Here is a 15,956-nt window from a genome sequence, read left to right as displayed (position 1 = left end):
GCTTCCAGCCGTCACTGGCATTTCTAAAAGCTTGCAGGTCTCACATCTTCCAACCTGCTGCTCCCTTTTTATGTCTCCGGATGCTACCTTTGCTCCTCTTCACTCCCTCTTATACAGATTTTTGTTAACTACAGTGATCTTACCAAGATAACATCCCTATCTTGAGACCCTTGGCTGAGTCACATCTGCAAGATTTTTTTTTTTTTTTTTTTTTTTGGACAGGCAGAGTGGACAGTGAGAGAGAGAGACAGAGAGAAAGGTCTTCCTTTTCCGTTGGTTCACCCTCCAATGGCCGCCACGGCCGGCGCACCGCGCTGATCCGAAGCCAGGAGCCAGGTGCTTCTCCTGGTCTCCCATGGGGTGCAGGACCCAAGCACTTGGACCATCCTCCACTGCACTCCCTGGCCACAGCAGAGAGCTGGCCCGGAGGAGGGGCAACCGGGACAGAATCCGGCGCCCCAACCGGGACTAGAACCCGGTGTGCCGGCGCCGCAGGCGGAGGATTAGCCAAGTGAGCCGCAGCGCTGGCCGATTTTTTTTTAACCATATAAGGTAACATAGTCACAGGATCTGGGGATTAGTACGCAGACATCTTTGGGGGACTATTAGTCAGCCTATCACTCTCAGATTTTTGACAATTCATATAGAGAAAAATCTGTTAAATTTGCTGTCTCTTTGAGAGAAAGAAAAATGTTATCTATTCTAAATTAAGTCCCTTCTGCAATGGAGTTTTAAATGACTGCAAAAATGACTTTGGCTGCTTGAAAGGTTTTTTATTATAATAATTTACAAATCTCATTAAGCTTTGTTACTGTGTTTTCAATTCTGGATGCATAGCTGTCATCAGAATGACACGCCTGAGCTAGAGGGCATAAAAAACCACTTGTAGAAGGACCTACTGACTCCTTTTTGGATATTTATGATGGGACATTTTTATTCCTGACTGAATCTTATACAAGGATTAGGTGCCATAAATTGTTGTCCAACTAAAGAAAAACAAGTGAAATAAAATATTCAGTGGCAAGCACTGTGGCATGGTGTCTAAGCCACTGCTTGGGATGCCCACATTCCATATCAGGGCGCCGGGTTTGAATCCTACCCCCACTCTGATCCAGCTTCTGGCTAAGGCACACTCAGAGGCAGCAGAAAACGGCTCAGTACTTAGGGCCTTGGCACCCACGTGGGAGACACGGTAGGAGTTTTTACCACATGGACTTGGCCTGGCCCAGCTCACCTGGAAATGTTGTGAGTATCTGAGAAGTGGAAGAAGACAATAAATTTCCCTCTCCCTCCCCCTTCTACCCTTCCTCTGTCTTTCCAATAAATACATAAATAAATCTTTAAAATTTTTCAGATTAATTTCTCTTAGAAAGGAAGTTCTCCTAAAGTACCCTGAACCAACATTTTATCCAAACACAAACACATGCACACAAACACACACACACACAAGCACACACACTCACAAAGAACTGCACTTAATTTTCACATGTAAAATGAAAATTTTAAAAATATATAGATTATATTTATCCCTTATTCTGCTATAGATTTGCCTTTTGCTAATGATTTCCTTGTTCATTTAATGACCACTGTAAAATTTAATTAAGCTGTAAGAGTTTTTACCATCAGTGCTATTACTTCTTTTTTTAACTTTTGTTTAATAAATATAAATTTCCAAAGTACAGCTTTTGGATTACAGTGGCTTTTTTCCCCCATAACTTCCCTCCCACCCACAACCCTCAAATCTCCCGCTCACTCTCCCATTCCATTCACATCAAGATTCATTTTCAATTATCTTTATATACAGAAGATGAATTTAGTATATATTAAGTAAAGATTTCAACAGTTTGCACCCACACAGAAACACAAAGTGTAAAGTACTATTTGAGTACTAGTTATAGCATTAATTCACATTAGACAACACATAAGGGACAGAGATCCTACATGAGGAGTAAGTGCACAGTGACTCCTGTTGTTGACTTAACAAATTGACACTCTTGTTTATGGCTTCAGTAATCACCCTAGACTCTTGCCATGAGTTGCCAAGGCTATGGAAGCCTTTTGAGTTTGCCGACTCCGATCTTATTTAGACAAGGTCATAGTCACAGTGGAAGTTCTCTCCTCCCTTCAGTGCAACTACTTTTCACAATATATAATATATATATTTTTATATATATTATATATAATTATATATATAATAAAATTATGACAGTTTCAGGTTGACAGTGATCACTGACAATTGCTCTAAATTTACAGCTGATCACAAATCCTTCCAAAGCTTTCAGTGCACAGCTCTGAGTGTTGATCCTTCCTCTCACACACAACATTTATATAGCTGAAAAAATGAAGAGGAACAACCACAAATACTGGTATCATATATCACTCAAACATCTGCCTCTTTGTTTTATATTAACAATTGGCATAACCTGAAAGATTACCAAAAAGAGCAATTCTATAACTCATTCTAACTTGAAACAGATTTTTTCATTATTGTTTACAAGAGTATTAGATAGTTTCTATAAACTCATTTCAAATTATTGAATTCTATGTGTCCATACTAATTGATTACAGGCAAGATTCACTAAAAATTGTGCTGGATGCCAAGGGGAGCATCACAGTTGGATATTTTTAACAGCCTTGGTAATACCCAAAATGTGTGGGCTGAAGTTTGAAATCCCCTAGGGTGTGAATGTGTCTGCAAAAGTTTATGCGTGGAAAACTCAACCCCTAACGCATCAGTGTTGACTGGTGGGAACTTCAAGAGCTGAGGAGCCACAAGGTCTGGCGCTGTCAGTGGATTATGACCTACGGCCTGAGAGTGTGCTCAATAACACTGACTAAGTGACTTTCAGAAGGTTGAATTCGCGCAGGTGAGCTCTCTCTCTCTCCTTCTCCTCCTCCTTCTCCCTCTGTATGTTCTTCCACACGGAAAATGCCGCAAGGGGGCACTCACCAGATACGGGCCCCTTGGTATTAGACTCTCCAACTGCCAGAATTGTGAACCAATAAATGTCTACTCATTACAAGTTGCAAAATATCAGTTTTCCTGTTGTAGCAGCACAAAAGAGATTAAGACAATTTCATCATGGACATATTTTGTTATTAATTTCTGATTAAATCAAATGGCTCAATTTATACACTAGATAGCACTAAATAATTTGAATGTTTGGACTGTATAATATGTATAATCTGGTAATGAAATCTACCAACAACAGATGCTGGCAAGGATGTGGGGGAAAAGGGACACTAACCCACTGTTGGTGGGAATGCAAACTGGTAAAGCCACTGTGGAAGTTAGTCTGGAGATTCCTCAGAAACCTGAATATAACCCTACCATACAATCCAGCTCCCACTCCTTGGAATTTACCCAAAGGAAATTAAATTGGCAAACAAAAAAGCTGTCTCCACCTTAATGTTTATTGCAGCTCAATTCACAATAGCTAAGACCTGGAACCAACACAAATGCCCATCAACAGTAGACTGGATAAAGAAACTATGGGGCATGTACTCCATAGAATACTATACAGCAGTAAGAAACAATGAAACCCGGTCATTTGCAACAAAATGGAGGAATCTGGAAAACTTCATGCTGAGTGAATTAAGCCAGTCCAAAAGGGACAAATATCATATGTTCTCCCTGATTGGTGACAACTAACCAACCACAAAAAAGGAAACCTGTTGAAGTGAAAGGGACACTATGAGAAACAGTGACTTGATCAGCCCTTGTCCTGACTGTTGATGTACAACGTAATACTTTATCCATTTTAGTATTTTTTTGTTTTGTTCTAGTACTAGTGGTTGAACTCTGTAATTAACATACATTTATTCTTAGATGTTAAAATTTAACTGAAAAGTGATCCCTGTTAAATATAAGAGTGGGAATAAGAGAGGGAGGAGATGTACAGTTTGGCACATGCTCAATCGGACTTGCCCCAAATGGTGGAGTTAGAAACGTGCCAGGGGATTCCAATATAATCCCATCAAGGTGGCATGTACCAATGCCATCTCACTAGTCCAAGTGATCAATTTCAGTTCACATTCAATGGCTCTGATAGGTCTAAGAGTCAAAGGGATCACACAAACAAGACTAGTGTCTGCTAATACTAACTGATAGAATCAAAAAGGGAGAGAAGGATCCAACATGGGAAGTGGGATACACAGCAGACTCATAGAATGGCAGATGTCCTAAACAACACTCTGGCCTCAGAATCAGCCCTTAAGGCATTCGGATCTGGCTGAAGAGCCCATGAGAGTATTGTAGGCATGGAAAGCCAAGACACTCTGGCAAAAAAAAAAAAAAAAACCTAAATGAAAGATCTCAGCGAGTGAGATCCCAGTGGAAAGAATGGGCCATCAAAGAAGGAGGTACCTTTCTCTGAAGGGAGGAGAGAAGTTTCACTTTGACTATGATCTTGTCTAAATAAGATTGAAGTCGGCAAACCCTAAAGGCTTCCATAGCCATGGAAACTATCACTAGAGCCTAGGGAGATTACTGACACCATAAATAAGAGTGTCAAATTGTTAAGTCAACAACAGGAGTCACTGTGTACTTACTCCTCATGTGGGATCTCTGTCCTTAATGTGTTGTCCAATGTGAATTAATGCTATAACTAGTACTCAAACAATATTTTACACTTTGTGTTTCTGTGTGGGTGCAAACTGATGAAATCATTTCTTAATATATACTAAATCGATCTTCTGTATATAAAGATAATTGAAAATGAATCTTGATGTGAATGGAATGGGAGAGGGAGCGGGAGATGGAAGGGTTGTGGGTGGGAGGGAAGTTATGGGGGGGGAAAAGCCATTGTAACCCATAAACTGTACTTTGGAAATTTATATTTACTAAATAAAAGTTAAAAAATAAAATAAAATACTGAGTAAAAAAAAAAAAGAAAATGTAAAAAAAAAGTCTAAATTTTTTTAAAGGAAATGGATAATTCACCTAGCAGTGAAGACACCAGCATCCCACACTGGAGTGCCTAGATTCAGTTCCCAGTTTCAGTGCCTGATTCCAGTTCCCATAGATACAGCTAATTAGCAGCTGGGACAGCTCTTGCTTGTGCACCACCAGGAGATATGACCAGAGGGAAAAATCTGTGTACCCCACTGACTTTGAGTCTGGCTAGGAGGGTTGGCACGGGGCTGGGCACCCACTTAGGACTAAAAGGTGCTCCCATCCACTCAATCTGTCACAGGTTGTGGGGCTCAAGCTGCCAAGGCAGAGCGCCCACAGGCAGCTGGCTCTGGGGACGTCTCTGCTCTCTCTGTGGATGAGAGGCTCTTGGGGCTGAGAGGGGACCCTCTGTACCCCGTGGCTTGGAAGCCTGGTGGGCTATGACTGCAGGAATAGGGAATAGGCTGCAACTGGGTCTCTGGCAATCACTGTGTGATTTACATACAATAGACAATACCATGGCAGAAAAAGAACTTGTGAGACCAGTCCTATTCACAACAGCTACAAAAAGTTTTAAATACTTTGGAATAAATTTAAGAATATGACATTTCTCTGTGTTGAAAATGACAAAACATTAAAGAAATAGAAGTCACAAAAAAATGGAAAAATCATCCATATTCAAGGATTAGAATAATTTATATCATCCAAATGTCCATACTACTAAAAGCAATTTATGAATTCAATGTGATCCCAATATGAAGGACATTCTTAACAGATATAGAAAAAATATCATAAATCCATATGGACACATAAGACCCCACGTAGCTAAAGCAATCTTATACAACAAAAACCAAGCTGGAGGCATTACACTTAAAGATTTCAAGACATACTACAGGGCAGTTATAATCAAAACAGCCTGGTACTGGCATAGAAATAGACATGTAGATCAAGTGAACAGAATAGAAACCGCAGAAATCAATCCACACAGCTACAACCAACTAATCTTTGAGAAAGGAGCTACGATCAATCTCTAGAGAAAGGACAGTCTCTTAACAAATGGTGCTGGGAAAATTGGATCTCTGCATGTCTAATTATGAAACAAAACCCCTACGTTATACCTTATACAAAACTCCACTCAAAATGGATCAAGGATCTGAACCGAAAACCAGATACCATTAAATTACTAGAGGAGAACATTGGGTGAACTCTGCAAGACATTCACATAGGCAAAGGCTTCTTGGAAGAGACCCCAGAAGCACAGGTAATCAAAACAACAAGTCAAATGGTATTGTATCAAGCTAAGAAGCTTGAAAAGGAAAAAAAGCTTGCAAAGGAAAACTTCATCAAAGTGAAGAGGCAACCAATGGGAGAAAACATGTGTAAACTATGAAACTGATAAAGGGCTTCATATCCAGAATGGGTAAACAGCTCAAGAAATTCAACAACAACAAAACAAGCAATCAAGTCAAGAAATCCACAAAGGACTTGAATGGAGCACTTTTCAAAAGAGAAAATTGAAATGGCCAACAGACACATGAAAAAATGCTCAGGATCACTCGCCATCAGGGAAATGCAGAGAAAAACCACTTCATCCCAGTTAAAATGACTGTCATACAGAAATCGCAAAACAATCAACACTGGTGAGGATCTGGGGAAATAGGTACTCTACGACACTGTTAGTGGGAATGTAAACTAGTACAGCCATTGTGGAAGATGGAGATACCTCAGAGAAGTGAAAATAGGTCTACCTATGACCCAGCAATCCCAGTCCTGGGATTTACCCAAACGAAATGAAACCAGCATATGAAAGAGTCATCTGCACCCCCATCTGTACTGCAGTCCAATTCACAATAGCTAAGATATGGAATCAACCCAGATATCCATCAACCAATGATTGGATGAAAAAATTTAGTATATATACACTCTGGAATACTAGTCAGCTGTAAAAAAGAATGAAATTCTGTCTTTCACCAAAAAAAAAAAAAAATATATATATATATATATATATATATATATTGGCTGCAACTGAAAACCATTATGCTTAGTAAAATAAGCCTGTCCCAAGAAGACAAATATCATATATTTTCCCTGACCTATAACTAATATAATACAAAAATTGTAATATGTATGAACAAATTGACACTTTGAGTTTGATTATTGTTAACATCCCTTGTCTCTACTGTTGAGGAGCAGTGTTTTTTGCTTATTACTTGTTAAATTCTTTACTTAGTGGAGGGTTAAGCTTATGATTCTAAAATAAACTGAAAGTATGTCATTGTAAAAATTAAGAGAAAGAATAAGAAAGGAAAGAGGAGGGAGGGTTAGAGTGTGGCAGAGAGGGTAAGGTGGGAAGAATTACTATACTCCTAAATCTATATACTTGAAATACTTAAAATTTGTTCAGTTTACATAAATTTAAAAATATTAAAAATAATTGAAAAGATATGGAGGGGTAACTTTAAAAATACTTCAATTCTAGTATCTCATTTTATTCCCTAATATAGTCTCATATTTGGAATGTAACAACATGGAAGTGTTATAATACGGTTATATGAAAAGTGATATAATCTACTCACTGTAGTACCACTGAATTTAGCCCCTGTTGTCAGTGCATCCAGTCGTGATTTGCACTTTCGGCCTGTCATTTTCAGGAAAAGCATCACAATTGTCTAGGTACTGCTTTCTCTCTAACTTCTGGAAATGCCAATCACCATTCCAACACCATCACCACACACCAGGACAAGCAGCACAAATCAAGCAGTCAGCCCTTCCCATAACATTTTGTTAACTTAGAATCATGAAAAGATTATCAGTTTCTCTCTGGCACTGAAGCTTTAAAAAAAGCCAAATTTATTGTGGCTTTTTTTTTTTTTTTTTTGCTTATGGAAAGAATTAATACTACATGAAAAGAAAAACAAATATATGCACAATGAAAATGATGGTAACATTTGAACCCAGGGTTGTAGCAATTCCAAAGGTCCAACTCTCTCCTGTGTATCCCCTGGCTTGGATATAGGAGCCCTTCCCTGCTTATACCAGAATTAGTGCAAAGAATCAGGGAAGAATGGGGTGGAAGAAAAGTAGAGAACGGATTTTCACAGAGGAAGTGACTTTTTCATCATTTGAAATGTTGGTAAGATTTTCCTAGAGAAGATTCAAAGTGGCTGCAAATAAGACAGCAGCATAAGGAAACAATGGGAATTAATGTGTAATGGCGATGAGTCTCCCTGCTCTAACCCCACCAGAGGACTAGAGCTTTCAGCCTTCCTTCCGCAAGACAAGCCTGGATGTCATAGTCCTCACTTTCTATTTTGCAGCGTGGCCTGGGCATTGGAACTGAGAACAGACACCTCTGCTTGCCTCCCTGTTGCTGATGACCTGTGATGTTCAGGAGCTTCATCAAGCAGGCAGGCAGCACGGCCCTAAATTCAAGCGTCTTGCGCCAGAAACCACTGAGCTGATCCAGGAGCTTGCACTATACCCCAGGAACCTTGCTCCCAGCAGAGGTGACGTTCCCCCAGCCCCATCCTCTGCCAGGTCCAGTTCTGAATCTACTGGCGCAAACCCAGTGCTCCTTCTCAGGGCTCCCCCTTGATGACGCCCCCTGCACAAATTCTTCTTTTAAGAGAATCCATGTCTTGCACATCAGAAAATTATACTTCAGATCTACTGTTCCTGAAATGGGCTTCAAACGTCTATTTAAAAAATACAGGGTAAACTAAATATCGTTTCTAATTCTCGGGTCGATTCTGGTGCCTCTGGATGACCTACAGTGTTATTTACAAAGGTGCAAATATTCACTGAGTGCTTAAGATGTCAGGCACTGTTCTAACATCAAAAAGTAAAGTGGAAAACCTAATCATTCTTAGCATTATCTCAAAACTGGTCAATTTTCTGTCTCTACTAAGGTCGTGTTCTCTTCTCTTTGCTCAAAATCCCAAGGCCTAATAAATTCTCATTCCTGTGTTTCTTTCTTGCCCCTACTGAACTCTAAGCTCCTAGGAGACTGCTGGCCTTCATGCGTTTCCAGGCAATGGAGTGAAAGGGCCCTGCAGCCTGGTGATGGGGATGTTACATGTCTGCTTCGTGGGTCACTCCTTGGTGACCAGGAGTCACTAACTATTCATTCATCCAGTTGGTTACGGGCGCTGGCAACCACTTCCTGACTCTACAGTGACACACATTACACAGCTTCCTGGGGCAGGTGACACAATGGGTACACTGTCATCTCCTTCCTTTCAATCGAGCCGTTCGTCTCCATGTACCCCACGAAGGCTGATTCCTTTTCAATTTCTAAGTGTACTGAGAAAATACGCCCTGCCCACACCAGATCCAAGGCTCACTCTGGGCTCCCAAGAAACGTCATCTATCATTCTCCACCTGCTGGTGTGGATCCCTTAACATGTTCTCGCAACTGTGCTGTACCACAGTTTTACACTAGTGAGGAAGGTCTGCACAGTGAGCACCACCTTTGCAAGACTCATGGACCAAAAAGAGACACTACCTTGGTAAATTCCTTTGGAACAGGCAGAGTTGAAAGCTGCTGTTTGTCATCCAGTGGAGGGAAGGGATAATGTGCACTAGCCTGTAATCTCTACTCTCTGGAAAGAATATTTTCTTCCAATCAACTTTAAATTTATCCTCCAAGTTGGGAACAAACTTACTGATTATTCTTACTTTATCTCATGTCTAAAAAGAGGCCACTGAATCTTATTGGGCATTTTCCTCATTTCTCTGTGCCTAGCAAACTATGGTGAAAGATGAGCACAAGAAATTGAACTTAAACACACAAAAACGTTGACATAAACATTTAGACCATATACTGGTTTATTTTGTATGTTGATGTTCTTTTCTAATTTTCTCAAGGTTAGATCACAAACTTCAAAGTTAAACAGAGAAGTTGGTTTTGCACTACCCCAGGTATCAGGTCTCGGACTTCTTTTCTTCCACACGTTCATCCAAGGTGACCTTGCTCAGAATGAGGCTTTCCACCATAACTCTATGGCAGTGACTTTAAGGGCCCAGATTCTGCCCTGAAATCCAGACTCATATATTTAATGGCTTACTTGGCATCTTTCATTTCTCAGTTAGTTCAGCAAATATTTATTGACACCTACTATTTGCAAGTCACTGTTTCCACATTCTCAGAAAAAGATTGATTATTTTATAGCCATGGTTCCAACAACCAGAACTGGAATTAAATTAGCCTGCTCAGTCAATGATAACTCACCTTGATAGGCATGCTTGTGAATGCCAGCCCATTGGTGGTGGCCCCTCCTTTTCAAAACCAGTCAGTCAACAGTGGCCTCACTCGGGGAACATGCCTTTGAAATTCAGCCCTTCAAGAATGGCTGCACTCCTGTGACTCAGCGCCTGCAGGGGGCTAACTGATGGCTGCTACTAAGTGTTCCCCAATGTCTGCACCCAGGCTGCCCAACAACACCATGTATGATCGGCAATCTTTTGTTTGCGGAGAATGTTCAGGCTGAAGCCAGGAGCCGGGAGCTTCATTCAGGTCTCCCATGTGGTGGCAGATCCCTAAGCACTTGGGCCATCTTCCTCTGCTCTCCAGGCAGAAAGCTGGGTCAAAAGTGGAGCAACCAGGACACAAACCATCTCCCATATGGGCATCACAGGGGAGGCTTAACTCACTAGGCCACAACACTGGCCTCCCCCTTTCTTGAATCAGTAATAACTTCAGCAATTTGATCAAAATTGACTGATCTCATTCTTCAATAGATGAATGGGACGTATTAAGATACCAGTTGAGATGCCCATATCCCATATCAGAGTCCCTGAGTTTGATTCCCAACTCAGTCTCCAGATCCATCTTCCTAATAATGAATGCCCATGAGGGCGCAGGTGATGGCTCAAGTGGTTGGGTCCCCGCCACCCACATGGGAGACCTGGATTGAGTTCCCTGCTCCCAGCGTTGGTCCAGCCCAGTTCTTGGCATTGTAGGCATTTAAGGAGTTAACCAACAAATTGAAGCTCAATCTGTCTGGCTTTTTCTCTATTTCTCCCCTCGTGTCTCTTTCATGCTCTGTATTGTGTGTGTGTGTATCTATCTCCCTTCTTCTAAATAGATCAAAATAAATAAATATTAATAAAAAATGTGATTTGCTTGAAAAATAAGAGTTGGATATGTGACTGAAGAATGACACAAACTGAGTGAGTCAGTTGTGCAAAGCCAATATAAGATCAGTACAATAACACAAAGATAAAAGTTTAGGTCTCTCAGAATACTTAGAACAAGGTACAAAATGGGGATGCCTGACAAAAAAAAAAACTAAGTTTACCATAAAAGACGACTTCCTCCTAGGTGGCTGTACCTGCTGGGCGCATGCTGAGAGGGCTGCCATTAGCAAATTCCAAAGTCTGGGTAGCTTTTACAACACATATCTATTTTCTCCAAGATCTAGAGGCTAAACATCTGTCATCAAGGTCTCATCAAGGTTTGGTTCCTCCAAGGCCTCTCTCCTTGGCTTCAGGTGGTTGCTTTCTGATCACGTCTTCACATGGCAGTCACTCGGTAGATAAACAAGTCGGTGTCTTTCTGGGTGTTGGAGTTTCTTCTTATAAGGACACCAGACATACTAGAGCAATGTCCACTGTAAAGATGTCATTTTAACATAATAACATTTTTTAAAAATTTTTTGACAGGCAGAGTGGACAGTGAGAGAGAGAGAGAGAGAGAGAAAGGTCTTTCTTTTTTGCCGTTAGTTCACCCTCCAATGGCTGCTGAGGCTGGCACATCGCGCTGACCAGGAGCCAGGTGCTTCTCCTGGTCTCCCATGGGATGCAGGGCCCAAGCACTCGGGCCATCCTCCACTGCACTCCCAGGCCACAGCAGAGAGCTGGCCTGGAAGAGGAGCAACCAGGACAGAATCCGGCGCCCCAACCGGGACTAGAACCCGGTGTGCCAGCGCCGCAAGGCGGAGGATTAGCCTAGTGAGCCGCGGCGCCAGCCAACATAGTAACATTTTTAAAGACTTTCTCTATAAGTATGATTACAGTCTGAAGAACGGGAGGTTAGTACTTCAACAAAAGAATTTTGAGGAGACACAGCTCTGCCTGTAACACGTGCATGGTCCAGATACCCCACAGAGACTAAAAGGATGATTCTCCCTGATACTGGGGGCGCTGGCAGTGCATAGCCTTTAGCCATCAGCTCCTCCAGGATTGCCTTGCCCAACAACTCTCTTTCCTCCAAGTCATCTATTCTTTTCAGAATAATTCATGCCAAAAAATGGTCAACATGAGACAGGTCCGTCCCCTCACCTCACCTTACCTGGGCTGCATCTGAAACTCTATCCTCTAGGGTCAGATGAGGCTTTTACTGTGATGACATCACATATCACCTCTCCCCCGCCAAACTTGCTCCCTTCCCTTCCCCAGGCTGGATTCCCCACGTTCTCCCTAATGCACCCTCTACCACTTATCTCCATCTGCAAGTCTGCTTCTTAGGGAATCCAGCCTGTGACTCTTCTGAAGCAAAATCTTGATACATTAGAAAAATAAGCAGAGGCCAATCTGATTCGTCTGTTCTATTATTTATAAGTTCACAGAAAATGGTATTCCATATAAGGTTATGGAAATGGAGCGGAGTGTTTAGATTCTTACTCCTTTGCATAAATTGTTTATCACAGGTGAGAAATTTGAGTCCCTTATGGGCTATTTGCATAAGGTTATTGCCGTTAGATGTTCTTTAAGAGATGATGTTTGTTTAAGCTGTCACTGAAGTATGAATTTTTGTCTTTTGATAAATTTTCCCTGGGTTATAAGTGAGAGGAGCATATGGTGCTTAATAGAACATGAATTAAACAAGAAGACAGCTCAGGGGTGCAAAAGTGCTGACCTGGTCAATTTTGTCTGCTAAGGTAGAGGAGTGGATATGGTTGCTGTTTCTTGCGTTGTTTACTGATAGACACCTATAATGTGAATATTCTAAGACTCTTGCCATTGTATTTACACACTTATTGACACTGAACCTCAGCATGAAAACCAAAAGCTTTCTCTCCAAGCCAAAAGGGAGGCTCAGCACTGCCAAACGTGTAGTACAAGGGGCCTGATCAGCACAAACTCGCAGGGCAAATGGCTCACCAGAAGCCCCTTCCCTTCAGAACACAGCTGGACTCTCCAAGGGACACAGCAGGTTTGTCCCGTTAGCCCTAAGGTCTTCCAGTACATATAAAATAAGAGCAAACTTCAGACAGTTTCATTAAAAACTGCCATTCAGGCCTCCAGACACAGAGAATGAGATATAAAATACAGAAGGTTGTCACATTAAGGTCAAATATCTAGAATCCACATACTATGTCACTGCTTCTCAAACCATCTTGTGGTGAAAGATCTTTTGTTTTTGTTTTTGTTTCCAATTCATCTTTTATATTGGTGAGCTAATATCTCTGATTCACGTCCTGTTTCAGTTGATGAGACGTCAAGGGTGGTAGACCATCTTGACTGCCAAATCGCTATAGTATGTTTATAGTCACTGACTCGGTGGTTTGTTCAGACTGACCAAGGGCAGTTCGTGGAGCACCAGGGGCCTGCAGGCTAGAGCTGGGACAGCACAGCTCTCTGACATCGGTACTCACTGACAGGAAGACACGGGTGACTTCAAATAGTTCACAGAGAATGGATTTAAAGATAAGGTTATGTTGATGTGAAAAAATCAAAATGCATGCACAGTCTCTTCATTACATATATTTTTATGAACTTTTTGAAGACCTCTCATATAAATCTCAAAGCATCCCATCTGTGCCACTACAGAACTAAGTGAAAAATATAAAAAATTCTCTTAGGTGAGCTTACATGCTTAACACCTCTCTCTCAAACATTACCAAGGATGAACATGGCAATCCACTCTGACCTCCAATTTAGTTCTTTTAATAATTGCTCAGAAGTGGAAAGGGACACAAATCTTTAGCAATAAAGAAACTGTGCCTATAAAATACATGAAATATATTCCCTTTATACTAATAAAAATATCTAAAAAATAAGAAAAAAAGGAAATTCACCTTCTAAAATCAACAACCTTTACAAATTCTGAAAAAACTCAGAGCAGGGCCACTTCAGTAAGTTCTTAGGGCACATAATGTGTTCCGGCTTGCACACTGCACTTGGGGCTTGCTTTCTCTATTAAGCAGAAGTTCCTCTTCAGAATCGCCTCGCAAAACATCAGATGCAGGCTCCTGTCACCAGAAGAGAAGTCCTGAGGTCCCCAGTGGGTCTGTGAGGACAGTTCCCGCAGGGACACTGCCAGTGCAGGCCAATTTAAACTGCACTGCCGAGCTAGAAGGGAGCAGTTCCTGGCAGCCACCGCGAGCAAGGGCGTTGCTGGCTGTTGTCCGGCAGGCACTCATCAAGCACCAGGTCAAACCCCTAGGCAGGCCCAGCCTTTGGTCTGTGAGGAACTGGTTTCAACAAACAACTTGAGATTTCTCAAGGTCAGGGACCACATTAGAAGAATGAGTGAGGTATTTTCTGGTTAAAGGATAAAGTAATGGTTCTGGCTGGCTGGTTCATTTACCTACAGTCAACAAGGAGATCTTCCAAACTGCTTGTCAGTTTGCATTTCACAAGGATCAGCTTCTCTTATTAAGATGTATTCACTTATTTGAAAGAGAAGGAGGGAAGGAGGGAGAGGGAGAGGGAGGGGAAGGAGAGAACACAGATCTTGCATTCTGGGGTTCACTCCCCAAATGGCACCGCAGCCAAGGCTAGACCAGGCCAGAGCTGGGAGTCTGGAACTCAATCCGGATCTCCCAAATGGGCAAGGGCCCAAGACTTCCGCCCTTACCGGGTGCCTTCTATGAGGCATTGGCAGGAAGCTGAATCGGAAGCGGAGCAGCTGGGACCTGAACCAATGCTCCTGATGTGGAATGTCGGCATCACAGTGGTGGCTTCTTGTGCTGCACCATAACACCCAGCCCAAGGATAAGTTATGACCTTAAAACATATCCACTGTGCCCATTCATAACTCCAAATCTTTTCTCAACAACTGAGTAAGATGAGAGTATGATGGACAATCAGTTTTCATGTACCATCTACAGGCTATTCTTAGGGAGAGCAAAAAGATACTGGTGTGAAAGAATGAGCAGTCTTTGCCTGTGTGGCGAAGCGGTGAATCTGGTAGGGAATCTGCTACAGATGCATGATGAACACATTCAGCTAAAGGAAAACTTTAAGCAAACATGCATTCAGACACAATTCAAGTTTGCAAAAAAAAATCATAGGATGAACAACAAAGGTGATTTACATTGTTGCTTTAGTAATTTTTGAATACTTTTCAAAATAGTGTAAAATGACATAAAATGAAATCACCCAAATAGCTACACAGTGGTCATTTGGGGAGTGACCAGCAGATGGGAGATCTATCTCTATCCGTCTCTCTACCTTTCAAAAATAGCTTTAAAAGCATACTAACGATTTGGACTTTTAATCTTTTGTAACTGTCAGAAAATTTGGCATGGCAGCCTCCAGAGTAGCTTAGCTGGACTTCTCAGGAGAGAAACAGAAAACCTCTTCTCTCTTAGTTCTCTCTTAGCTGGGAGAAACTAAATATCTTCAGACTGTATTTTATTTTCAGTTATTTAAAGAGATATGCATTAATAAGCTGAAATGTAAAGGAGTTCCCATAATTTAGATTTACCCTCTACTTTAAAGTATATTTCTAAATGTGACTTTGTAATTCTGATCCACAAAGAACCTTATTACATGCTTAGTGATATTCCTATAGTCTCTGAAACCCTTGCTTCTTAGAGTAACTACCATTAAACCAATTGATATAAATTCAATATATATTTAAATAGAAGGAGACTCTGAATTGTACTAGTAAAACAGATCTTATATTAATGCTCTGATATTGGCCTAAGTAAAACCTTGCACAATGTTTGATGTGTTAATATTCATAGAATTTACATTAACAAACACTATCTACATGTAGCAGATGTTCAATTAAAGGTTATCTCAGTCTCCTGCCAGAATCCTTTATGATGCTCAATATCAATTATTATAGGCAAATTGTGATTATAGGAATGAAAGGAAAAGTGATTTTGTC

Source organism: Lepus europaeus, chromosome 8 (genome assembly GCF_033115175.1).
Source record: "Lepus europaeus isolate LE1 chromosome 8, mLepTim1.pri, whole genome shotgun sequence".
NCBI lineage: Eukaryota > Metazoa > Chordata > Mammalia > Lagomorpha > Leporidae > Lepus > Lepus europaeus.
This window is presented reverse-complemented; position numbering follows the sequence as displayed.